Here is a 25,283-nt window from a genome sequence, read left to right as displayed (position 1 = left end):
TAACTAGTGACTCAGTACTTCCTAAGTGCTTATATTTTCTATCTCTGCAGAGAGGACCGTTAAAGAATTATAGAAAGAACTAGAAAAATGCCAGTCCTCTGCAACAGTAGAAGCAGCTTTTGCTCTGCATCAAGCACAACAGGAACTAGTTAATTTGTTCTGCAGCAGGAAAAAGGACTGTCATAAATACACTTAAAAGATGTGGGTATCTGGAATCTTTTAAAGATTCTATAACATGTCATTTTTTATTGTTGTGCATCTTATCCATTGTTAAATTCCTGATCATTTCTGTCCCAACTGCTGACATGCCCCACAGCAGGACAGTTGCTCTAACATTCTTGTTGGTCACAGCAGCATACAAGGCATAGAAAACAGTGATTAAGTAACCCAAGTCGTGCTACTCTTCTGCCTTAACTGAGCTTTCTACTCGCTTTGCCATCCATTCAGTTTTTTCATCTTCCCTTCCTTTACTTGCATCCTTGATCACCTTCCACCTCCCAGGGAGTATCACACTATTTCCAAGAGGAAATAAGCCTGCATTTTTCTATTAAAAGTGGGGCATGACCAGCTACCACTTACCTGTAGGTCAGATTCCCCCAATACAATTCTACCCACTAGAGATGTATCTTGCTCAATATGTGTATCTACAATATACATTATTTGTTAATAATCTTAAGCACTCAGTCTGTGGACTGTTTTTTGTCTTTCCAAACATCACCCCATTAAATTAAGCTATACATTGATAGCCAGGCATTAATTAGCTGGGACAGCCAACAGTAACCAAAATAAGTCTAAATCCCAAATACTACCAAAACACCAATCATCCAAGTAAGTATTTCTTCACTTTGAAGTATGAGTTTGCTGTTTACAAAACTTGTGTCAAAATTGTTCCATGCAAGGCATGTTGGCCACATGTAAAAGCCATTTTTTACCTTTAATTAACTAAGGAGATTGCCTCCCTCAGCTAAAGTGGATGTCTGAACCTGGTACAAATTCATAATGCTCAAAGGAATTGGTCCTCCAAGTGCTAATCTCCTTGTGTCATAAAATGCCACTGAAGGCTACGTAAGTCACAACTATTTGCATTTACAATTTTGCCTGTAGTTTGTTACCAATGTGAAGAACCTGACTCACTCTCACAGAGCCTGAAGTTATTTTTTAGTACTAAAACTTTTTGATCAAGCATTCTATGTTTGGGCATTGGGCATTTAAGACTAGAATACTGCACGTCATAAAGTCATCCTAGCAAGCCAAGTGTAATGAAAAAAAAACCCCAACATCCCACCCTATCAGAATAAAAACACCCAAAACCCCAACACTTGAGCATAATATTCAGAGAATTGCTCACTCATTTAGAAGGGGAACTAGGCAAAATCAAGTTTTCTTTAATGGTAAGAATAAAAGACTACAATGTCATTAGTAGCTTTATCTTTACAGCAGTGAAAAATCCAGAATGACAGTTGAAAATTAAACTCTTAAGTCTCTACCTACTAGTCATTTCTCCTCCCACTGTGGTATTAAACAGTCTTGTATTACTCTATTGGAATGAATATATGCAACATTTTTTGTTTGTCCTGTTCCAAAATGCTGTTTCAGAACGTGTAGCATGCAACAATGGCGGGGTGAGAATGCGTGCATAATCTGATTCCAGATAGTTCCCATACACATTAACAAGTACCCGCTTCAACACTTCTCTTGCTGTATCATTACAGATATTACACACACACACAAGACACACACGCACAGCAGATACCCATCAGAAGAACAGATGCAGTAAATGGAGAATTCCAACACGCATTTATTTTCCTCCGGTGTCTTTTCCTTTAGATATCACAAAAAAAATAGGAACAAGAAAGGAATTGCCAGAAACTGGCTCTTCAGAGAACTGTGTATTTTCTAGCAAGGTTTCTTCAAAGAGTCAGAACATGATGCAGTCCATTCCTTCCTATTCTGGATCTGTGACACTTCTGTTTCCCATACTGAATGTCATTAGCCTATTCACACGAAGCAACCAAAACCAAAGAGAGAAAAGGCTTCAGGAAATGAATTCTATGATTGGGGGATGATAGGTGTAAGTGGTATGGAAACAAATTCCAATAATTCTGAATTTCAAGAGATCTGAGTGTTTACAAAGACTTTGTACACAAGACCACTTATGAACTACACAAATACAAGTGATGTACTGTAGAACATAGAGCACTGAATTAATTTTCTATGGTACAAAGCCAGCTAAGCCAGAGAAATCCAACTCTGTGCCACCACAGCAGGGGAGACTCCCTTCTAGTCCTGTTCATTTAATGTCTTATAAGAAGCTCAAAATGTCTGTGCCTGACAGTCGCCTCACTAGTCAATTTTGATATTCAAATGTCAGCATAAGAAAGCCAATTCTCAATAACTGAGCTGTTTTTTTCAGTATCACCCAGTGACAAATTAGTAAAAAATGTTTTATTTCCCAGCATGCTTTCAGATACTGAGTATACAGAACTTGCTAGGGTTAACAGACAAGGTTTTTCTTATAAGGCTAACTGCTATACTAGGACCACAGGAAGTGTTCATATTGCTTGAAAATTTTTACTTTTTGTTTAGAAAGACAGCATAAGCTACGCTCTTCCTGCATATACACTTGAAAAAAATCACTTTATTTTAGACAATTCCTAAAAATCCATGCAGGCTTAAATTTAGACTGATCTCCTGGAAGTTCATATGGTTCAGACTAATTCACAGCAGCTCACTGTATAAATGAATACCTGCATCAAAGCCAGTAGAAATACGCTTCTCACACGTCATATTTTTAGCAGAAAAGCTGAATACATCTGCAAAAAATGCCTCTTGATATTTCTGTAGGATTTTAGAACTGGCATTTGTTTCAGCCATCTAACCACTCCCCTCTAGTCACATCTTCTACATGAATACTGAAGACAAGGACCAACTTAATTCAGTAAAACCAACTGAAGTTAGCAGCATTACTTCTCTCCCTAGTCTTCAGACAACTACTTCAGTCTCAGCTACACTGCAACCACTGTACAGAGCTGACAATTATTTATAAGGAAACATTCAAAAGACTGAAAATGCCCAGTTTACACAGAACCTAACATAAGACAGGCTGGATTTACTTATTACATATTAATGAGAACACTAAGTTGAAGTGTAAAACTATAATCAGAGTATTAAGGTGTTTTCCAAAACAATCATATGACTAACTTGAAACTTTCAAGTTCTAAAACCAATAAGCCAATGCTGTATTGAAGGCATGAAAGTAAGACTAGTATTAGAAAGGCAGTGCCATAACCATTTCTTGACTAAAGCAGAGCTTATTACATCTTGAAGATGCTGTGTAAATTACTAAATAATTTCTCACACCCACACCATGTCAAAGTATTTTTCTGGAGTCCAGGTATTAAGATAATTTATGATGGGAACACAAAAAATGTCACAGTGTTCATTTTCACATAAAGGTATTAAAACTAGGTACACTGCAACACACTTAATGAACAAGGCTCCATTGACAAAACTTCCTTGTGCAAGCACTTGATTTTAAAAGGCTTCACTGTCCAACTAATAAAAGGATTTCAAAACTTGATACTTACATGGCAGAATAAACATGATCACATATTAAAACATTTTCTGCATTGTAACTTTTGAGAATACTGTTTTTACACTCTAAGGAGTAAACTTTAAATAACCAGCAATTAATTACTGCAGAAACTGAGCATCCAGAAATCAAGACAAGACACACACCTCATCTGCTGACTCCACAGACACAAGCTTCCTCTAATCAGTAAGACTAAGAGAATTTTAAGCTTGGGAATAGAGCATTTGGGGGCAAGAAACCTATCTGAGCAATACTTCCTGAATAGATAAGGCACCAAAAGCAGTAGAAACTGAACATGCTCAAGTCCAATATGGCTTGGTTACTTCAGGAAGAAGTTTAAGGATGTCAAAGGCATATTCTTGCTAGAGGACAGTGTTACGGAAAGACAGCAATGCAATATCCAGTGTTCAACACTCATTAGGAATGACTGATTTAGCTTCATTCTCCATTTGAATTTGAAGTAAGGGCAAGGACAGCATTGACCTGTATTTTCCCACAACAAAGGAACTCTATTCCACTTTACAATACTATATAGGGTCTGGCAGCTTAAAGCAGCAAAGTGAGTAATTTGAATTTATAGCATTAGTCCTCTGTAAGCCTGTTTGAAAACTAAACCCATCAACATTTGAGCTACAAGTATAGTTTACTACTATGCAGCTCATTTAACAATTCAAGATATGTTGAATGCTCCACTTCCAGATTTTAGTGACTCTTCCTTACAGAGCCAGTTATATCTTTCCCAAACCTCCAATTTCAACTTATTTTTTGGGTGAGTTTTCCTTCAGGTAAGTTCTTCAGGAAGCTCAAGAGATGCTTTATTTCATTGTTATGTGTCACAAGCTAAGTGATTCACTGTTACATTCATCAATGCAGATACTCCACGATAAGTGGACATATATTAAGATTCCATAGGTGATGAATGATTAAGGCTCTGCCTGTAACCTCATTTGTTGCTCTTTAATTTGACATGTTCTGGATTAAAGAACTAAGGCTAAAAATGCACCCCATTATCATTTAGAAAATGCAGTTTCAATATAGTAAGCAGCATTACAAAAGGAAGCTGCTGAATCCCTCATGTAATTTGCATTCACAAAGCAAGCTTATCCTGAAAAAGTCTAAACTTCATCCAGATTTTTTGATACTCAAGACCCATTTCTTCCCAACAAATTCATGAAGAAACTGTAAACAAGCATCCACCTCAGTTTAATAGAAAAGTAATGATATAAGCTTTGAAAAAAAAAAAAAAACAACACTCAAAAATTTCAGTGAATACATACTGTCAGCAACAAATCCAGTACATACAAAACAAGAAGCCAAATACAAAAAAAATCCATGTCTGGTTACACAGAGAATTACATTACATTAAAAAAAAAAATCATAGAAATTTAAAATTTCATGGATCAGTGAAGGAGAAATTCCTTAAAGTTACAAGGGTGTTTCAGCCTCTATCCCCACCAACCTCAACAGGCCGGGACAAGTGCAATACCACAGACACACACAGCATTGCAACTGATCCCAACCTGTGTAGAAAGGGGTATAATTTTTTCCACACTCACTGACTGACTTGTCACTGCCACAGTCAGTTTTGCATGGATTTGCACAGCAGAGTATCATACAGCTGGATGCAAACCTGCAAAACTAACCAGAGAACAGTGTTCAATAAACAACAAATAAATTGTAAGACATACTTAATGTGTAGTTCTACAGCTAGCAGTACTTTAAGTGCTTATAATGCAGTAGATTAGTGAACACTACCTGCACTATAAGCACTTTAGTGCTACAAGAGCTGTCATTCACTAGGACTGCTGTTAAAATAAGGAAGGCCACAAAATATAACGAGCAGAAAGCATTCAAAGTCCTTGATGTAGATTATAACAGGCCACCATCAGCTTTGCATAGATTTGCACAACCACTCTCTTCTTGTAGTGCAACTATGCAAAACTAACAGAAGTCTGCAAAGAAAACTACTGGAACATCTACAGTCTTAACCTGAGTGACTGGATGAAGACATAACTTCTTATGCCAGAAGGAGCACTTAGGGCAGTAGATGCTAATCTACTTCACTATCTGCACTAGATGCACCTTAGTACAAAAAGCACTTGACACCACCACACTGTACCTTTCCATTCTCTGAAGTCCTGAAAGATCTCCTGAGGCAGTTGTCAACATAATGCTACAAGTGCCTTCACTGCAGTAGGTTCTATATATCACTACCTGCACTGTAAGCACTTTGACATTACTCTGACGCAAACAGCGTTTTTTTAGTAATTCAAGATATGTTGTCTACCTTGTACCTGCTGAAAGAAAAGAACAAAGTGAGTGTTTGATCAGGTTTCGAATTACAAGCTTTAGAACAAATATTCACATTTCTGGGCTAAAGATCTCCTTCAGAGTAAACCAAAGCAACCCATCAGCCCAATCCAGGACACTCCTACAACAATACTAAGGAGTATCAAAATAAATTCTGATTCACAGTACAAGACCCAAATGTGAAAACTAAATAAATGCTTCTCCCACAATATTTACAGAATGCCTCAAAAACTTGGAGAGTTAAAAAAACCCGACTTTTCAAAGGCAAATCGGAATTTGGTGAAGAGCTTTCACCAAATCTCTTCCATTAAAGAAGTTTACACCAATATTCCAGAAAACCAGAAATTCAAAAATTAGATTCAACACCTCCTACCACCGGTTTTCTGAAGTCCAGAAACCACCTTATGATGTGGCAGGTATTTTTCTAAGTTTTCCAGTTACTCATTTTGCTGTCCAGTTAAGAATATTTGCTGTTCCTGCCACAAGACATCCTGTCTCAAATTACCATTTTTACCATGCCATTTAGATTAGTCTATCTAGCAAAAAGAAAGAAAAAAAAAAAAAAAAAAAAAAGAAGGTTCTAGAGATTGCTGTAAAATATACTACTACCACAACCAAATTACACCTGATTACAGACCAGAGGTTCAGTAATGCAGGACAGTAGTAGATACAAAATTTGAAAACATATTTAATTCCTTCTTTGACAGGAACATAAACTTGAAGGAACATGTAAATATAGTGTCTCCCTCACGTGATACTTATAGCCAATTTAACATAATACTTTAAAACTACAATAAAACTAGCTTCTGTAAACTGACTAAAAGGAAAGCAGCTTAGTTAAAATAAGAGAAGAAAAATCCAAGATACCAAATCTGAGTATTTTTCTAACTTCCTCACTGTCAAACTACTTTATTCAAACCAATGATTGCTTGGGAAACTTGCACTACTCTCCTTTAAATGAGTGAAACTGTAGACTGCTACACATGCATTCAATCCCAAGAAACTATTTGGAATTTAATGGTCCTAACTGAAGTCTAAGCCTGAGCCTCAGAAAAACTGCTTCTGCCACTGTACTTAAAAAAAATTATTAAAAAATAAAAACTTACCATCATCCGTTGAAACTAACTTCCTCTGCAAACACACTGCTGCAACATCCACAGAAAGCTTCATTATGCCCAGCTGCACGTGTGGATACTGCGAAAAAAACCACCGAGTTACTTGCATTTAATTGCTGAGGAATGAACAAAGTGACCGAGGAACTCCCCAAACCCAGCGCTCCCCATGCCCAGTCCAACCCTCCCGAGAGGGCGCGAAACGCTCCGTACCCCCTCGGGCGGCCATGAACCGCCCCGTGCGACACACTGCACGCGGGCTCCCACTTCCTTCCCGGTAAATGGATCCCCTCTGCGCCTAGACAGGATCCCTCGCACGCTGCCGGTGCGTGCCGTGGGCCCGAGCCGGGCCGGGCCGGGGGCCGGAGCCGCGCCGGGGCCGGGCCCGCTCCCCGCACGGCGCAGCACGTGCTCGCCGAGAACACAGAGCCGGCCGCCAGGGGGCGCCGCCCCGGCAGCGCGGAGGTCACAGCCCGGCTACGGCGTGACGCCCCCCCCGCACGCCCGCCTGGGCCCCGCCGAGCCCCGCAGCCCGGGCGGCCGCGAAAGGGTCGGGCCCGCCTGCGCCCGGGGCTGGAAGGGGCCGCGATGGGGGGAGGGGAAGCTGCTTCCCGGGCCGCCGCTGCCCACACGCGGCTCCGGGCCTAACAGGGAACAATCGGCCTCAGCACGCAGCCGCCGCCATGTCCCCCGCCTCCTCCCCCTTCCCAGCAACATGGCGCCGCCGAGGGCCCGCAGCTGCCGCCGCCGCGCCGATTTCGTAATGAAGCTCGCGGCTCCCGAGCGGCGGCGCGGGGCGCGCCCGCTGTCCCCCGTTCGCCTACCCGGGAGAAGCGGGAGGTCCCGCAGCTCGGCGGAGAACTGTGTGTGTTGGGGGGGAGGGGGAAGAGACGGGCCCGCCGCCCCCGCCCCTCCTGCGAACAAAAGCCCATGCGGAGGGGCCCGGGACGCGCTCGGAGCCCGCGGCGCTGCCCCCTCCCTGGGGCCCCGCGCCCCCTCCCCCGGGGGGCGACGGAGCACAAAAGCGCCTCCGCTGGGAACTCCCCGAGAGCCCCCCCGACCCGCGCCCTCCCCCCCGTCCCTACCCGCCCGCCGCCTCTTTTACCGCCGCTGCCGTTCCCGAGCTGGGCGTGGGCGGCGAGCGGAGCCCCCGCGCCGCCGCCGCGGCCTCTGCCCCACGTGCGGCTTTGTTCTGGCGCCGGCAGCTCCCCCCCGCAGCCGCGCCGGGCACGGCGCAAACTTTCCCGGACGGGCCTTCCCCCCGCGGGCCGCGGGGGCAGAACCCCCGCCCGCGCCCACCCCCGGCCGCCGCTGCCATTGTGCCGCGCACGCCGCCCTGCCCTGCCCGTCCTAGGGGCTCGGCCGCTCCCCGCGCCACCCCGGCCCGGCGAAGCGCCCCGGGCCCGGAGCGCGGCGGGAGGAGGGGGGGCGGGAAGGGGGCGGCGGGACTCACTGCAGCGGCGAGCGGCGCACACGCTTTTTCAAATCTCCCTCATTCCAGCCCCTCCCGCCCCGTGTGCGAGCTCGGGAGGCGCCGCGCCATGCGCCCTTCTCCTAGCTCCCCCCGCCGCCCACCCACACCCCCTCCTACCGCCCCGGCTACTCGCAGCGGCCCCACCAGCTACCGTCGCCGCCACCTCCGAGCTGCCCGCCCGTCCCCCGCTGCCGCCGCGCTGCCTTCCCGGTCTCGCCCTCCGCGCCGGGCGGCCGCCGCCGCCTCACAACAGGTTTCCTGTCAGCGACACGCGCGCGGCAGCGACACTCACCAGCCAGCGGCCGCCGCCACCATCTTCCCTCCTCCTCCTTCTCTCGCGGCCCCGGCGCGGCGTGGCCGGCCCGGTCGAGGGGAGCCGCTCCGCGCCGCTCCCCGGCGGGGCGGATGAGGGGCGGGGGGGGGATGGGGGAGGCGGGGGGGGAGGGAAGTGGCGCGAAGGCAGGTCCCGGCGGCAGCAGCAGTCGGGCTCGGGGACCATGTGGGTGAATGAAGGGCGGCGGCTCCCGCCTCAACGTAAATATCCACAAGCCCCGCTCCGCCCTCATTAGAATAGAAAACAAAGTGCTTCCGAGCGCCGCGCCGCCCAATCGCCGGCCGCGGCCCCCGCCCCCGCCCGCCGCCTGCTGCGATTCATCCACGCACCAGGCATGCACCGAGCCCGCCGCCCGCCCGGCCTGCCCCGCGCTGCACGGGCACCGCCGCTGCCGCCGCAAACTTTGTCTCCGCTGTTCCGCCGGGGCCGGGCCGCGTCGGGGGAGCGGGGTGCCCGCCCCACCGCACCGCACCGCGCAGGGCTCCCGCCGGGGGATGGCGGTGCCGCGCGCATCCTGCCTGCGCAGGCGGTGGGAAAGGGGAGGGAAGGAGGGAGGGAGGAAGGCATGAGGTGGGAGATGCACATGGTGGCCCCGCGGTCACGGGAGGGCCGGGGGAGGCCCGGCCGTGGGGGGCGGGCAGGGCTGGGCCGGGCCGGGCCCGCCCGCCGCCGCCGCCGCCCCGCGAAGTTGCGCGCGGTTGGGAGCGGGAGCGCCGCACCCGTTCCGCCCCAGCCGCGTCCCCGGCCCCACGCGGAGCTCTGGGATGAAGGGGGTGGTGCCGCGTGTGGCTGCACTTGTCCGGAGGAAACTCCCGCGCCTGGATCTGGCGGAAAGGCAGGATAGGAAACCAGAGTCGGGAGGGCGCGAGTGGGAAAGGTGTGGGAAGGCGAGCAGCATCAGCAGCGTGCCCGGCCGACGGTCTCGGATCGGGATCCTACCTGCGACAGACGGACCCAGGTGCGAATCCCGGAGGCTGCGCTTGGCTCTGGCCGGTGTCACCCGTCGTCTTGGGCAGGCTCTTTGCAGGCGAGCCGCAGGAGCTGAGTCCAGCTCGGAGTCACCATCGGCTGCGGCTGCCCCGGGGGCCCGCAGAGACCCGAGGCCGGCACCAGGACCTATGGGGATGCATGGGTGTTCATTGTCACAAAGCTGCGTAGATGAGAGGGCAAAGTGCTTAAGTGAAGTGTGTGACTAGGTTTTTCTATGGACCTGGGGTTTTTTAGGTCTTTTTTTTGAGTCTTCGTCTCGGTTTTCTGGACTGTGATGGGAAATGATAGTTGAAGATCAACGTACGTTTCCATCACATAGATGCTTGTTTTACAGACTAGATCAATCTTGTATTTTAAAAGGTGAAAGTGCCTTTAATTACTGATAGTATATTACATTGTTTTGCACAACGGTAGTATTTTATACATCAGCATTTACAGATCTACAGTTCTTTACGTCAGTATAAACAGAAAAATCACTTTGCCTTCCGAATAAAACACCAGAAAATCTGTAACCTGAATTTGCCATTTCTAATTCACTTTGAGGGTTTGTTTGCTGTCATATTATGTTGTTGTCCAGTGACTTCTGCAGACAGTAGCATATTTATTTTTATAAATTGTTCTAGTTGCCTTCAGCACATAGCAGAAGTTTGCCTCTTCTCAGTTGGTCTAATTTTGTAGCTTTTCAGAATGGTACACCAGTAATTCCTATGCTGGTAAATAATTACTAGTTTTTATTTAAGTATAGCTCCAACAGTATATTTTTGGCGACTTTGCTGTGTTTGAACCTTCAGAATGTAATAAACAAGAGTTGTGTTTGGGGTTCTGTTTTAGTATTCATCTGTGATGTCAAATGTCACAGAAGTAGATTGTAAGTTTTTTCTCATCCACACCTTGTAGTTTGGGTTTGATTTTGTTTCTCTTAAATATATGTTTACTGATGTACACAAAAAAAAAAAATTTACAATTCTGTGTTTGATAAATTACTTTCTCAGAACCATAGCTGATTTTTAAGACCACAGTAATGCAAAATGCAATTGGTTTTATTTTAGTAATACATATTATTTTAGTAAAACTGAAGTTGTTCTTCTGTTGCACTGTGGTTTGATTTGGTTGGTTTTATTAATGTTAGTTATTCTTTATGCTCCCCCATTTGTCCCCTTACAGTTGGTTTGATCCAAGTTGTTTACCCCTAAAGTTCCCACCACTTGGCTCCCCAGTTATCTGTCAATCTTCTCACCTTTCCCTGTTTTCTCCTTATTTGGTTCCAGCAGAGTTTGTTGATAACCTTTCCGTTGTCAATCCTGTGACCAGCCACAGTTTCCTCCAGAAAGTTCTGTATCAATCACTCCAGTTTAGCTTTTCTATTTGTCCCCTGACCTTGTACCTACCCCTGTTACATTATCATGGGTTGTTGTATCCCTCTCTGGTTTATCGCCACTGGGCGAGACAGGTCTGCACCCCTGCCCACCCACCCCCTATTTAAGTTGCTGTAATCTTTGATTTCTTTGGCATTTTTTCCTGCACTCACCCAGAGGGCACCTTTCTTGCCATACCTGGGCACATAAAGAACTCTTTGGGCTGGCATACAAGTGTCCTTCTCTCATCCCTTCATCTCCTCTCAGTGTGCAGAGTTACCCAAGCTGCGCACCCACGAGCAGCACTCAGCGCCATCGGGGCAGACGATTCTCCCCTGAGGTGCCGCTCACGGGGCGGCCACGCGGCCTCACACGGCAGTGCCAGCCGGGCTCTGCCACCTGCCCGGGCCCACGGCAGGTAAACGCCGCATTCTTCCTTGCACGGAGGCTCCTTTCTTTTATCTTTAGCCCTCCCCACATCCCCAAAAGCATTTCTATAATTTTTGATTCTTTTCTTCAATTTTTTTTTCTCTGTAATTCTCTAACTTTTGGCAAAAAGGCCAACAAAAGATAGTAAAATGCAAACAGAAGGATATTTTTGTCTTGCTGCTTTGGATGAACTCCATGCCTTGCCGAAGTTAGTGGCAATAGTCCCACTGATTGAACAGGTAACGTTACAACCCTTGTCTTACATCCAAAGATTCCAAATGGCTTTTGCAAAGCTGGGCAGGTATTCTCGGAATCTATAGTAAATGAAGTTATAGGGGAAGTAACATCACAGCATACCAAGCTTTCCCCTGGCTGAAAAGAGCCAACAAAAACATAACTGAGGGAGAAGATTAGACTGATTTTTTTTTTTTTCTGGTGACTTTATTCAGAGAAGATACTGTACTCAGGACCTAAGTGTCTTGTGTTCTCTCAACACCTAGAAGAAACAGGCTATTGATGAATAAAAATGTATTATTCCTCCGATTCAAATAGTTGGGCTTATAGAGTCCCATCTGTCTCCTACTCAAACCAGTGGAATGATCTTCATAAAGCCATTTTGTGGACTGGTTATCCACTCATGTTGCTATTTCATGTTTTATGTTTCATAGCTCTAGTGGTTTCTCCTACAGATAACTGTAACTTTGGAATAGAATCTACTAAATTGAGAACACCTTTCCTAAACAGGAAAAAAAGTGACTCAATTCTAAATGCCCCTAAAGAAAAAAAAATTTAAAACAGTAAATACTGTTCTGTATCTTGAAAAAAACACTCAGAAATTAAGGCCCTAAGGTTACTGTTCTTTAACATGTATGAACTTATCTGTTTGTCTTTTATAAAGCACTGCCCATCTTATTTTTCTTTGCTACAGTAGGTGAGAATATCACATCATAATATTTACCTTCACAATAGTGTGGCATGGCAATTACTATTCCTGTGCAACAGATAAGGAATCTGATAGAATAAGGTTCAGAAATTAGCATATTCAAAGCTAAGACGGCTCCTTAACAAAGGCCAGTTAGTTCTGTTTTAATTGATAAAAAGAATAAGGAATAAATCAATATCCTTTATACATCACTCAAGGTCACAGGTAATGTGAATGTTATGCAGTACACACTACTGAGAAATCTTAGGAATTTGCTACTTTATCAAGCTACCTCTAAAAAGAAAAGAAAAATTGCCTGAAAGAAAAATAAAACTTTCATAAGTCTGTTAAACAAACAGCATTATCTAGTGAGATGTACAGTAGTGATGTCAGCTCCTTGTTCTTATGCTCCTTATTAGCGTGAGACTTAATAAAAAGATTTTGTAACATTCTTTTTTGGTACTTTTAGGGTCTTTTATTTCTAAAAAAAAAAATAAATAAACGAGTAGTGACAGACCAAAAGAAGGTGCTCTGGTTTGGTATTTTACACCCAACTTTAAAAAATTCCCTTTAAAAAAAAGTCTGTTATCATTTCAAAGTACTGCAAACTGTTTATCTGTAACAGCAGGGACAGATTTAGTCGATTTCAGTCAAAAAGGAGAAAACAGGACAAACAATTCCCCAATATCTTTTTATATTTACTTAACACTGCTAATGCACAAACCAGTTAAAAAAATAACTCATTTAAAGTAAAACATTTTGGAATTACTTATTTTTTCAGAGCTAATTCTTGCTATTCAAAAACAGTTGAAAAACACTACATAAAAGTACCCAAACAGCAAATATAATGGTGCAAAGAGGCTTCTTTGTTTTTAGTATTAGATTATCCTTTTCAGTCATACAATTTCTTTTAAATCAAACTCTTTAAATTCCTGCTCAATTTATCATACTCAAATACATATGAATTATAATTTCAAATATTTATATTTAGAAGGAGGCATGTACTCTGTAGGGAGGTGAGTTATAAGAAGATAAAGGAGTCCTCAGTCACAGACAGTTAAACATCTATATCTGATTATTATTCTTGGGAGCATAGTACTGCTATCATTCAACCATTAATTTTATTTCCCAGTGTTTATGATGTTATCCTATCTGGAGATCAGTGTTTGCACAGACTCTAGCTATTCATTTCACTTGTAAAAATGTTCCACTTTATATGTTATTTTCATTTGAGGTATGGAAGTCTCTAATCTGTGGGTATTTTTCAGCATCTGCTGAGAGATGAAAATTTAAGAGCTGAAGCAGCATGAGAAGAAGAAATGTTTATAACTGGAGAGTATTGCATTTGCAGCAGTGTTTCCCTTACCTCTGTCCTCTGCAGTTCAAGTTTTGTGCACTCTGAGGCTGGAGTGGCTGGGTACAGGCAGGAGGACCCTTACACCCATCTCTCTCTCAATCTGGCCAAAAGCCGCTGCTGCTGTGTTTTTTTACACAGACACATTTGCTGCAAGATCTGCCTCAGTTTTTATGAGAATGCTAATAAGAAACTGGAAATATTCCCCAATAGGATGTTGGGGAAACTATGAAATAGTTTATGAAATAGTTGGAGCTACTATGAAATAGTTTGGAGAGGTGTTTCTGTTACTGTGATCCAGACTCAGCTACAGGAAGCAAACGTTGCTGGAGAGATAAAGACTGAAGATATTCTGCCTCATCTTCAACTATTCTGTCCTCGGTCTCACAAGCTAACATTCTTGGCTGTTGAAACTCTCTCTCTTGTTTACTGTTTCAACCTGTTCACTGCCTTTCCTTTTCTCAATTCCTAAAAGTATCTTACCTGTGTTCAACCCAGTCTAGAGGGAGGTATCCTGAAAAACACTGAACAGCTGGAGAATAGAAGCCACAGGATTTACTTCATACCAAACCGGATCTAAAAATATTGTGGGGGGAGGAGGAGGGGAAAAAGCACAGGTGTGAGCATGGTAAGAAGGGATTTGGAAAGTAAGAAAAAGATGCTTAAGAGCAGACTCTGAAAAGAGGGCAGAGAAGAGGTTGAGAGTGATTTGGACAGGATCTCTCCAGGACGAAGTTGTGCTCTGATACGATTTTTATAAATGTTCAATAAGTCAGTCCATACTTCAGCCTTACTAGGTACTGATAGATATAATTCTTGTCTTTTGTTCCCTTGACATCCATGCAAAAAGCAGATACTTCTTGTTTTGCTTCACAAACATTCAGGATTACTAAGAACTAAGATTACAAGCCTCACAGTGGCTTTATTGAGGCTAAATAAATGAACATGCCAGAAAAGATAAAGCAAAGTGGCTGTTGTACCCTTCCCCAAAATCCCCTCTCCACACTCAATGGGGAAGTTTTTCAGCTGTTGTGTAGGAATGAATCCTGGCATGTTAATGCAAATAATTATGTGATATACTTTCACAGGTGTGTAAGACCAGTTAGCAAAATGCATGTGGTTATTGAGACATGGCTATCTTTTAGGGATGTACCTGGGCTAGCTAACTCAAATGCTCAAATACAGCCACCTGTCTTCTAGATTAATTAGAGAATGAAGATTAACTATGGAGGGGTGGAAAAGGATGACTATGGTAGAGGGTAGGACTGGGACAACATATGTACTGCACAGATTTGGGAATATGGCGATTAATAGACTAAGGGAGAGAGAGAATTAGTATGGAAGAGGGAATTGTTGAGTAATGAAGAGAAAATGATGAGTGGTGAAAAAAACTGGGAATTTGAGAGACTTTATGGTCATGTGAGTGTGAGCTGAATAGCAAGGCACAGTGGGACCTTTTGAATGTTACAGTAACACCTGTAGATATTATTAAAGATGTTCTTCAGAATAATATCTGCTTGATATTTGTACTTAAGAAATATATACCTCTGTCTGTCCCCAGAATCTGAAGTATTTTAGATCTTCTGCATTTGACTCTGAAATAAGCCAGTGTGTAGGGACCACCCTGGCACCAGGATCAATGTAATACCTCAGAGGAACTGATGCTAATGTTTTTTGAAGCATTTGGCAGCTTTTTTGACCAAACATAACCCTGCTGTCCAGTCAGAGTCCTGAATATTTGGGATGTATATTGGATTGAGATTCTTGAGAAATACGTATTTATGGACAATGTATAGTAATAAACATTATAGTTCCATTTACTATCAGCATATCTATTGACAATGGGTGTTACACATCAAAGTTGTCCTTTGACAACCCCTCATTAGGAGTGTATCTGGATCTGATTACACGCGGTGTGTCCTCATCCCAAGGGAGAATGAAGCTCTCCAGCCTCTGTGAGCTGCCTGCCCTCCATCATAAAGGCCCCCGGCTTTATTTAGCACTTCTGCAAACATTCAGTCCTTCTTTTCCTCTCCAGTGCTGTCCTCAGCTCTTACAAAGCTTTGTGGAGCAACCATCCCTTCTTCTAAGGTGAGGAACTGTGAAAAAATAATAGATGAAAATTATATACATACTCTTCTCATTTTAAATAATTTTAAAACATTTGTCAAGGTAGGAACAAACTTCAGGTATTTATTTTCCCTCCTTTTAATATAGCTTTAGCTCAAACCACTTACTTTATCACAGGAAAATATAGTAGTTTCATTTTTCCCCAACATTATCTGGGCAAGTAGGCTAGCTGTGTGCAGACTTTTGAAAAGAATTCTTTCTTATTAGTGAGAAAAGTCACTGAATTATATGGCTGATCATATGTATGTAATGAAGAACACAGTGACTCCTTCATTGTGAGACTGTGCTGAAAACACTATACAAAAATAAACATAAGTGTCAATGCATGTATCCACCAATAAAAATGGTAATGATGTCATAAGCATTCAACGTGCCCTAGTCTACTGTATAATATTTGGCCAAGATTTTGTCTTTCTCCATAGCTCTGTGTCAGTGAGACTAGTGGTTCTTGATGACATCAGTGTGTACATTGATTAAAATCCTTTCTCAGGTCAGCAACCTGTGAGAATTTTCAGCAGTTGCAAGCTGGGTTGAATACACTGGTTCCAGAAAAGTGATAGGGCATTTCTTAAGAGGATCTACCAAATTGCTTACCTCCCATTTTAGATGTCTGCAAGCAATGAACAAAAAATATTTCCATTATTGTTGCTAGCAAGAAGATTCTGTATCAGTCAGTGCACCTGACTGATGGAGAGAGCTCTGTTCCTTGGAATCTATTTCTGACTAGCCCATAGTGCACAGTAAGTATAGAGTAGACAACATTTAACTGAATTTTGTGATTATTCATTGTGTTTTTTTCTCCTACTCAAAGTGGTAGAGAGGTACTGAGGTACTGAGAGGTTTAGAAATGAGATAATTTAATAGATGCTGTCACTGCACTGACAGCAAAGCCCACCATTGCCTATGTCTCCTATTCTACAATTCATACTCCATCAGTAGGAAAGAAAATTTAATTTCTTCCAGAAATACAGACTTGGACAAGAGTGATGTGGTCAGTAGCAGAGTAGTAACAGAGTGGGGGTAAAGGAGAAAAAATAGTTCTGTGTCAGGACCTTCGATTAATTAGTTTGACCACCATCTGTGACACATACTTTAGGCATGCAGTCTTCTTGTGCAGATAGGTACATACATATCTGATGCAAATAAAGATGTGGTTTCAACTACCTTTGGACACATTTCATCACCTTTTTGTCAGCTTCTTAAATCTTTTCCAGTTGTGCATATCTCAACTGTGTTTTTGCAGTACTGTCTGCAACTGCTTTGAAGCCAATCTAGATTTTTTTGTGAACAGAGATTTATTTTAACTGAATATAGTGTGTTCAAGAGCTGGGCTAAAATGTAGTATGGAACTTAAAATATTGAACTACACAAATGCAACATTTGGTGAGCTTTCATGTCCTTGACATACAGTGTTCATTAGCAGAGTCAATTTGAAAAAAAAATTAATACTGGTTTTTCAAAACAAAATAAATCCACACTTTTTAAAATCTCATATATTTATCTGAAAATAGAAAAATATAGAAACAATTATAAATACAAATGTAATGAGTGAATGAAAAGATAGATATAAAATATCATGAACGAATGCTATTCTGGAGGATATGACAAATACTATTCAAAAACTAAAAATACAGAAATCACAACTTCATATTCAGAGGAGAGATAATTTTTATTAGGTTATAGTGGGAATTAATTTTAAAGGTAACATTTTTTATTCAAATGTACTAACGGTTTTGCATTTAGAGACTCTTTAAATGCTCTAGAAAGTAATATCTTTTTAAAATAAACTTAACTTTTGCTTTTAAATGTTATGCATATTTGTAAAGACAATGAGAGAGCCCCTAGTTTTTTCTAATGAAATAAATTCAGTTAAGGAGTTCTTGTTACAATAGAATTGAAGTTGACCAACTGTGTTAATAGTGTGAAGTATGCTTGTAGAAATAGACTCTACTTATTCAGTGGATCTGCTCCTTGCATTTAATCCATGTCATATCTAGTCTACTGATTTAAAAAATTCTGTTGGATTAGTCCTTATTCATTAAACCTAAGGGGAGAAAAAGACTGTCCATGAAAGATTGTGGTATGCTTTTCTCAGTTCTATTTCCATCATCAATAGAGCTGTTAAATTAGTTTAATTTGTAAATGCTTCTTATTTCTTCAGGGCCATAAACAAACAGCATAGTTTCATACTATTTCAATGTTCAGAGGCCGCTACATTAGGATTAAAAAAAAAAAACAAAAACAAAGAAACAAATCCATTTGGGTTAGCATTTGCTATCTTCATCTTTTTGTTTAGGATAAATTAACTACATATAATTTAAGTGATAAGTTTCCTGAAATGAAGGAAACCATGTGAATGAAGTTACATAGAGTATAAATTTTAGGTTACTTATTCTACACATTCTATTTATTCTACACATTCTACACGTGTTTGAGTGTGAAGTTAAAGATTTGCACAATAATACATTACAACTCTTAATCTTAACTGACAAGTTAAAAATTGAAGCCGCTAGTGTTGAATTATCAGTGTTGTACAGATGTGTGTGTGTAAAAATAAATATCTAATACTTTTCAAAATAAAAAAAATCTGTTGCTGTTTCAGCTCGTTGATTGGTCATTTTTACAATGAAAAAAACCTAATAATAGGCAGTAATACTAAGTTCAATCAATGGAATATGGCTTGGGATTTATTAAAAGGAAAAAAATATGTAGACATTGAACAGTGAAGAAATCAATTTTTTTGCCATTGTATGATACACTAAAAATTAAAAATATGCTGAATAATTTTGTTGATATGGCAAAGAATTTGTAATGTTTTGACCTAATATTATGATTGGAATGGAACAAATACAAGCCAAAAGAAGAGGTAAAATAGGAATTTTATTAAGAAAAACAAATAAAAATATCCCATTCTTCTCTAAGAATTTATTGTAATCATTAAGAGACATAACAGTTATGACTGTTGGATATATGTTTAAAAATGTTTTGCAGAATTACACATTAATTAAACTTAGTCAAGTTCCTTTTGGAGCAATGGTAAAGGAGCTATTTTTGACCTCAGCTGCACCATTTCCTTACATGAGCAAACAATATTATAATCTCTATTTTTAGCTCTGATGAAATGCTGATTGTCCAAAAAAATCTTAGCCTACTTACTTATTTTTAAGAAAAAAAACCCAGAAAATTAATCAAAATGAGCAAATATTGTTCCACCTTGTGAGATAAAATTTGTTTTAATGAAAATATTTTTAAGAAAAGCTTCAAATATATACTTTCTCTGCTTATCTTCAAAATATTTTCTCATTTTGTTTTATTCCATCATCTCATCTTATCTCTTTTTTCATCTGCATCACTCTCTACGTTCTTCCCTCAAGAAGACTTCTCAGGCTATAATTAGCCCAAGCATAATGAACGCGTTTCTGGTACAAAAGTACAAAAGCTACTTTAGGTATCCCAGCACCACACTGCAGCGTAGTACCCTGTGGATGCACTTGCAAAGCGCTTTTTTTGTTTCCCCTAAAACTGCTGAGCACCAGTAACTTGCAAGATGCTAAATGCCCTGATTGCTCTTGCTGGGGTTTTAATACACTCATTTCCTCCCTATGTGCTCAAATAAGAACAAATCAGAAATACAAGTGCAACATTTTGACCATGACATTTTACTTTGTTATTATGAATTTCAGAAATGTACTTCAAATATTTATTGTATAGCTGTATTTGCAAACTGATATTAGCAGCATGCTTTATTGTGTCTTTCAGTCTCTAAGACTGAAAATGATGTTTTGCTGTAGTGTCACAACAAAAAAAAAAAAAGCATACAAATTTATTTTCATAATGCACATACGCATATGTTATTGGTCAACTGATATTTGTGACAAAAAATCTGCAGTGATACTTGTGTTAGATAGGTGAATATTTCCCCAGATATTGTATCAGTTTTCTCTTATGAATGCATCACAGGAAATCACCTATACCTTTTACTTTTACAAAACAATTTCAGCTTTGCTCAGTTACACCAGTCAATGTCCTTCCAGTAATCTTATCTGATCAACAGACAAGCAATATTAATAGCTTAAAAGTAACGTGAACTCAAACTCTTCTATTTTATATTGGATGAATTGGATATTTTGGGGGTTGCAATGTACCTATGTCATTGTGGCATGTACAAAAAGGTTTACTTTTACCACAACGGGGAAGTATTCTAGGAGCTCTAAAATGAGAACATCAGGCTCAAACTCTTGAGAATAAGAAAGATAAGCACTATTAAATAATGAGCTTGTACAATATGTACAAATTATTAATTTTTTAAAATTTGCAATCTAAACCTTTTAAGATAGGGCTTTACCAAAAGAGGGGGAAAAAAAAGTTGCACTACTCTGCTCTACTCTGTCTTTTTTCTGCAGCCCAGTATCTAAGCAAAATATTTAACATAATATTGATTCTTCTCAATAGCTTTTTCTGGCCAGTAAACATGAGACAGATTTATCAGTAACATAATTTTAGTAGATTTTGACACCTTATGGTAGCTAGCAACTTGATCCAACAAATGCAAGACTGAAGATAAAAACAAATTCATTGCAGAATAGAAGAGGGTGTAGTCAAACTGATACTGACAATATAAAGTGAATTACAACCCAAGACCTTATGCTCTATCAAACTAAGGAATCAACTTTCATAGACAACAGAAAAGAATAAGAATGTTGTGGATGCAATCATAATAATAAGGAGAACTAGAACAGTGGGAGAAATGTGATGATATTTATTCATACCTTAAAAAAATACAAAGGTGTTCATTTGGTTAATCTTTAATATCATTGTCTTTGTTCTGATTTTGAAGATTATGGATAATGTAAGATGTGAATTCCCCTGTTTCTTTCCATATGTTCCTAAAGCAAAAATAGTTTCCCCTCTTCATATGGATTTCTCCAAATAAGGAATGAAGAAGCTGTAAATTAACTCCTCATTACTACAGTACAAATGCATACTTCCAATATGCTGATTTGAGGGGAGAGGAGAAATGAGGAGACAGCTCTTTGGAAAACTCTGAGGAAATCTGTCTTACAGAAATTTCCACTTAATTACAGATTTTTTAAAAACAACATTTAATTATTTGTGTTTATACATATGAAAACAACAAAGAAAACTACACCAAAAACCCAGGAAACAACTTAATTTGCAGTGACTTTCATTACATTTGTAAGTTCTTGTTTCTGGTGAGAAGGTAGTACAACAATGAGATAGGATAATCCTGTCGAAAATCCCCCACTACAGGACAACATGATTTAAACAGCAGAGGTGACTAGATAAGAAACCAAGATTAGAATGTCAGGCCAGAATTGAGCAACAGAGCTGTAAAGACATCCAGAACAGAGAGCTAAATGTCCTTATTGCGATGTGCTGTTGTTCAGACCTGTCCATCTAAAGAAGTTATCTTTGGGAAAGGTGGATTCTACCTTCTCTTTCTGTTTTTATGATTTCTTCAGTACCACTTGTACTTTACAGTAAATACAACATCTTTTACAAGATGAAATAGCATCTGTTGCCAACTAACACAGGCGAATAGACTGAGCTAGATGCATCAAATGATCCAGAATGACAGCATCTATGGGTCTCTAACACAAATATATATAATAAAAATTCAAAACAAACATAGACTTTTGCATCCACTAGGACATTAATCTCGACTGCTCTTCTCTGGAAAAAAAAACCAACCATGCTGGATTTTTTTCAAATAATCATGCTGTAGCTTTATGGAAAACAAACCCCAAATTATAGAATATTTGATAAATTATGTATGTAAGTATGCACATATATCTTAGATTTAAAAATATCAGGAATCATGTTATATTAGTTTTCTATTTAATATCATTATAGCCTAGAAAGTGCTAATTTTTTTTTTATATATAAATTTTTGTAACAAAGTTAATATTTGAATAGTTAAATGTATTTTTGTCTTGTTAATTCAAATGCTTTGACTTTCAGACAGAGCCTTTTTTTTTTCACATTCTGGATTGATACTCTTATTAAGTTCAAAGCCAGCATCTGTTTCCCCATTGTTTTACAAGAAGTCTTCTGCAGAACAAATAAGTGATACAATTAATTGCAAGCATGAAGGTTAAAAACAAGTTCCTGACCTTAAAACTCAGTAAACAGAATTTTTTGTATAGTCCTTTCGTCATCTTTCATTACATTTGCAAAATAAATCCATTATCTCCATTATTTAGCCCTTCTTGTTCATGCTACTACTTTTCCTGGTATCTTGATCTTGTTTATTGAAATCCTTAAACATTTTATTGTAAACAAATCTGTACTTCTCAAGGTTTTCAATGCTAAGTTTTCAGATATAACTATTTTAATTTCTTACATGTAAGATTTGCTTGTTCCTACATCTTCTTTCACACAATAATCTCTAATTTATCTACTTCCTTGAAATGTATGAAAGTTGCCGTATGAGCTTATTTAGGGCTTTTCTCCAAATTCACTGTATTCTCAGTTCATAATTTTGAAAATTAACTGTTCACCATTTATGAGTTGTTGCTGAGTTGAATTTCAACTTTATATAGTGTGCTATCTCGTTATGTGATTCCATATCTTACCAAATACAGACAATTTTTGTGGGATTTTTTTAGGTGCCTCTTCAATCACATGATAGTTGAACTTTCTTTTAAAAAATTGAGCAACAGAGCTGTAAAGACATCCAAAGACTCTTGGATGCAGAGTAAAACTTGAAGCTCTGGATGCTGTAAAAGTGAATGTAAATAAGAAAATTACATTATTTCATATTACTTTGAACCAGTGTTTTAGTTTGGTTCAGTGGGGCTGTATTTTGATTCTATGTTTTTTTTTTTTTTTTAAATCGGGTTTTCAATACAATTTTAGGTTTTGACTGATGTTTCATCTTTGTGAGTTTTTATCTTTTATTTGCTATTGATATCTCATTTCTTATAAATGATTATTTAATAAGTAACTGTGCATATCCAATTTGGTAATAGTTCAAAACTTTTAAATCCTGAAAATGGAAAAAAATAGGAGAAGGCTGCTGCTTATGACAAGGCAAACTGCCACTAAGGACTGAGTTTCCCAGACATGCTGGGCACCCTGCTTGACTACTCTGTTTTTATACATACATACCTAGTTGGACATGGACAGAGAATAAAAAATATCTCAAGTATTGTATGCCATTAGGTACTGGGTGCTACATATAAATCCTTGCAGTGCTAACCTATGCTATAAAATGACTTCTAGCAATATAGGTATCCTGACTGGCACCCAGACACTTTCTGTGCAAAGATATCCAGTGAAAATCAAAGGCAAGCAGCAAGATTCACATATTCAGCTAGGAAAAGCTGAGAAAATGAAGGCATAACTTAGATGCCTAAATACTGATATGATATGAAAATGTGTGCAGTTCTCTAAGTTGCTTTTGGATGACTCCAGGAATGTTTAGAAATTGGTTCATTTTTGTATGGATGAAATGGAACACACAGTTTATGCATCAATATTAACAATGCCTGAGAATCAGCAAGCACAAATAGGAAGGAAATTTCGTTTTTATGCCATGCCTGTAACCGCTTCTATTTCTTTATTTATGGAGGGACATGTGCTATTAACTGACATTAATCAGAAAACAATACTACCATTGGCAAAGAAGATCTAGCAAATGTTTTGCTATACTCTGAGAATATGGAGTTTATTTATTCATAGTTACAAATAGAGACTGTAAAGGCCACATAAAAGTGAAATGAAGTGAAAGAATATGCGTAGACAACAGGAGGAAAATGCTTTAAAAGCATAAGTGTTTCTATGTTTCTTAAAATATAATAGGAATCTGACTATTTTGTTTGTTCTAGAATTTCTCATTTTCAAACAGTAGCTCAGCTAGAAATGGAATAGGTGATTATATGTCTGGTCTATTGTTATAGTTGCTTGACACTGTTTGATTGTGATTTAATGAATTTTCTTTGATTTGAAATATAAGTTTTCATATGCAAGCACGGGTCTACATTTACCTTATATAATACAATGGGATCATTATTAAAGTACTTAGTAAAAAATGATGGCAAAACAAATTCTAGTCCATATTTAACATTCATTTTGTCAAATAGCACTTAGAAAGCATGTTTTGTCTTGTCTTGATATTCGTTCAACAGAAATGGAAAGGAAAAGTCATCTCTACCTGCGGATGGGTAAGTGGAAGAATGAAATATGCCTTAAAGTTTCAGAGTGTGTGAGACTGCACAGCTTCAGTACACCAGGGCTTAACCTCTCCAGGTTACAGTAAGTCTGTAATTCTGGAGGGCTTTTAATAATGACCAGTTTGCTGCAGTGTTACCATGGTCAGTGTCCAGTTGGTTATCAGTATGTATATCATGTACTATATGTTATTGTTAGCTTTTGGCATGTTGCGTTTTAATTTGGTACAAAAGACAATGTGGGGCCTCTCCGGGCCAAGCTTCACAGAAAGGATATCCTGTCTTTATTGGCTTGGAACAAGACATAATAAAATAGAGTTGTTGCAAGCACCATCAGAGATAAAGGTGAAATGGAAAAATGCATCTTCATTTCTTTTTCTGCCAGATGTACTCCTGTTGCTGAAGTTCAGGTTTCAGGTTCTGAAACCTGAAAATACTGAAATCTTCAGTTGCCTATCTTGTCTACAGCCATTTGAGATTCAAATCATCTCCACAGCTACATGCCAGAAGAGCACACACATGGATAGATGACATTACATTAAAGAGCAGTAATTATGAGCATGATTTCTATTATTCTGTGTGGGTGCTGGGTCCTGCCTTTTGCTAGTGCTAAGTTACTACACCACTAGTCAGAGAGAGATGACTAGTGAGAGACTAGACAGAGTGAGAGACTTTGGTTCTTAAATTTAAGAATCTAATTCTCAGCTTTCTGGAGAGAAAAAATGTTAAAAAGGAAGGAAAAAGAAAGTAACTATTACATAATTGAATGGTTCTGGTATGACACATCTCCACTTCTGTTGTCAAAATGTCCCTCTAGTGCAGAAGATAGTTTAACTCATTCATAGGACTCTAGGTCAAACTGATCAACATCAAAACAGCCTGGCTTAGTATATTCAAAATTGTTTCACACATTTAATAGTTAGACAGGAAGACATTAAGTTTTTCCCCATAAAGTTACTTTCTAGATGTGGATCTTGAATACTCAGTGGCTTCTATTCTGCCTATATTTTATGCTACTGGACAAATTGGGAAGCAGTGTAGTCTATCTTTTTTACAGAACGGTTCCTTTGGTTGTTTCTTTTATTGTAA

General features: G+C 40.0%; 6 non-coding genes across 6 annotated transcripts; all 6 read right to left on the bottom strand.

The window, feature by feature from the left end:
- Window positions 1-5,045: 5,045 nt before the first annotated feature.
- Window positions 5,046-5,117, bottom strand: MIR92-1 (microRNA mir-92-1). The gene has a single exon (NR_049108.1). It is a non-coding gene; the product is annotated as a microRNA mir-92-1 (primary transcript).
- A 44-nt stretch (window positions 5,118-5,161) lies between these two features.
- Window positions 5,162-5,234, bottom strand: MIR19B-1 (microRNA mir-19b-1). Its single transcript, NR_049028.1, has one exon. It is a non-coding gene; the product is annotated as a microRNA mir-19b-1 (primary transcript).
- A 69-nt stretch (window positions 5,235-5,303) lies between these two features.
- On the bottom strand, window positions 5,304-5,376 carry MIR20A (microRNA mir-20a). The gene has a single exon (NR_049078.1). It is a non-coding gene; the product is annotated as a microRNA mir-20a (primary transcript).
- A 94-nt stretch (window positions 5,377-5,470) lies between these two features.
- Window positions 5,471-5,540, bottom strand: MIR19A (microRNA mir-19a). Its single transcript, NR_049149.1, has one exon. It is a non-coding gene; the product is annotated as a microRNA mir-19a (primary transcript).
- A 76-nt stretch (window positions 5,541-5,616) lies between these two features.
- Window positions 5,617-5,688, bottom strand: MIR18A (microRNA mir-18a). Its single transcript, NR_049123.1, has one exon. It is a non-coding gene; the product is annotated as a microRNA mir-18a (primary transcript).
- A 67-nt stretch (window positions 5,689-5,755) lies between these two features.
- Window positions 5,756-5,827, bottom strand: MIR17A (microRNA mir-17a). The gene has a single exon (NR_049092.1). It is a non-coding gene; the product is annotated as a microRNA mir-17a (primary transcript).
- Window positions 5,828-25,283: the final 19,456 nt, after the last annotated feature.

The sequence above is a fragment of the Taeniopygia guttata genome, chromosome 1, assembly GCF_048771995.1.
Source record: "Taeniopygia guttata chromosome 1, bTaeGut7.mat, whole genome shotgun sequence".
Lineage (NCBI taxonomy): Eukaryota > Metazoa > Chordata > Aves > Passeriformes > Estrildidae > Taeniopygia > Taeniopygia guttata.
The sequence above is the reverse complement of the archived record's forward strand: the minus strand, read 5'-3'. Positions and strand labels throughout refer to the sequence as shown.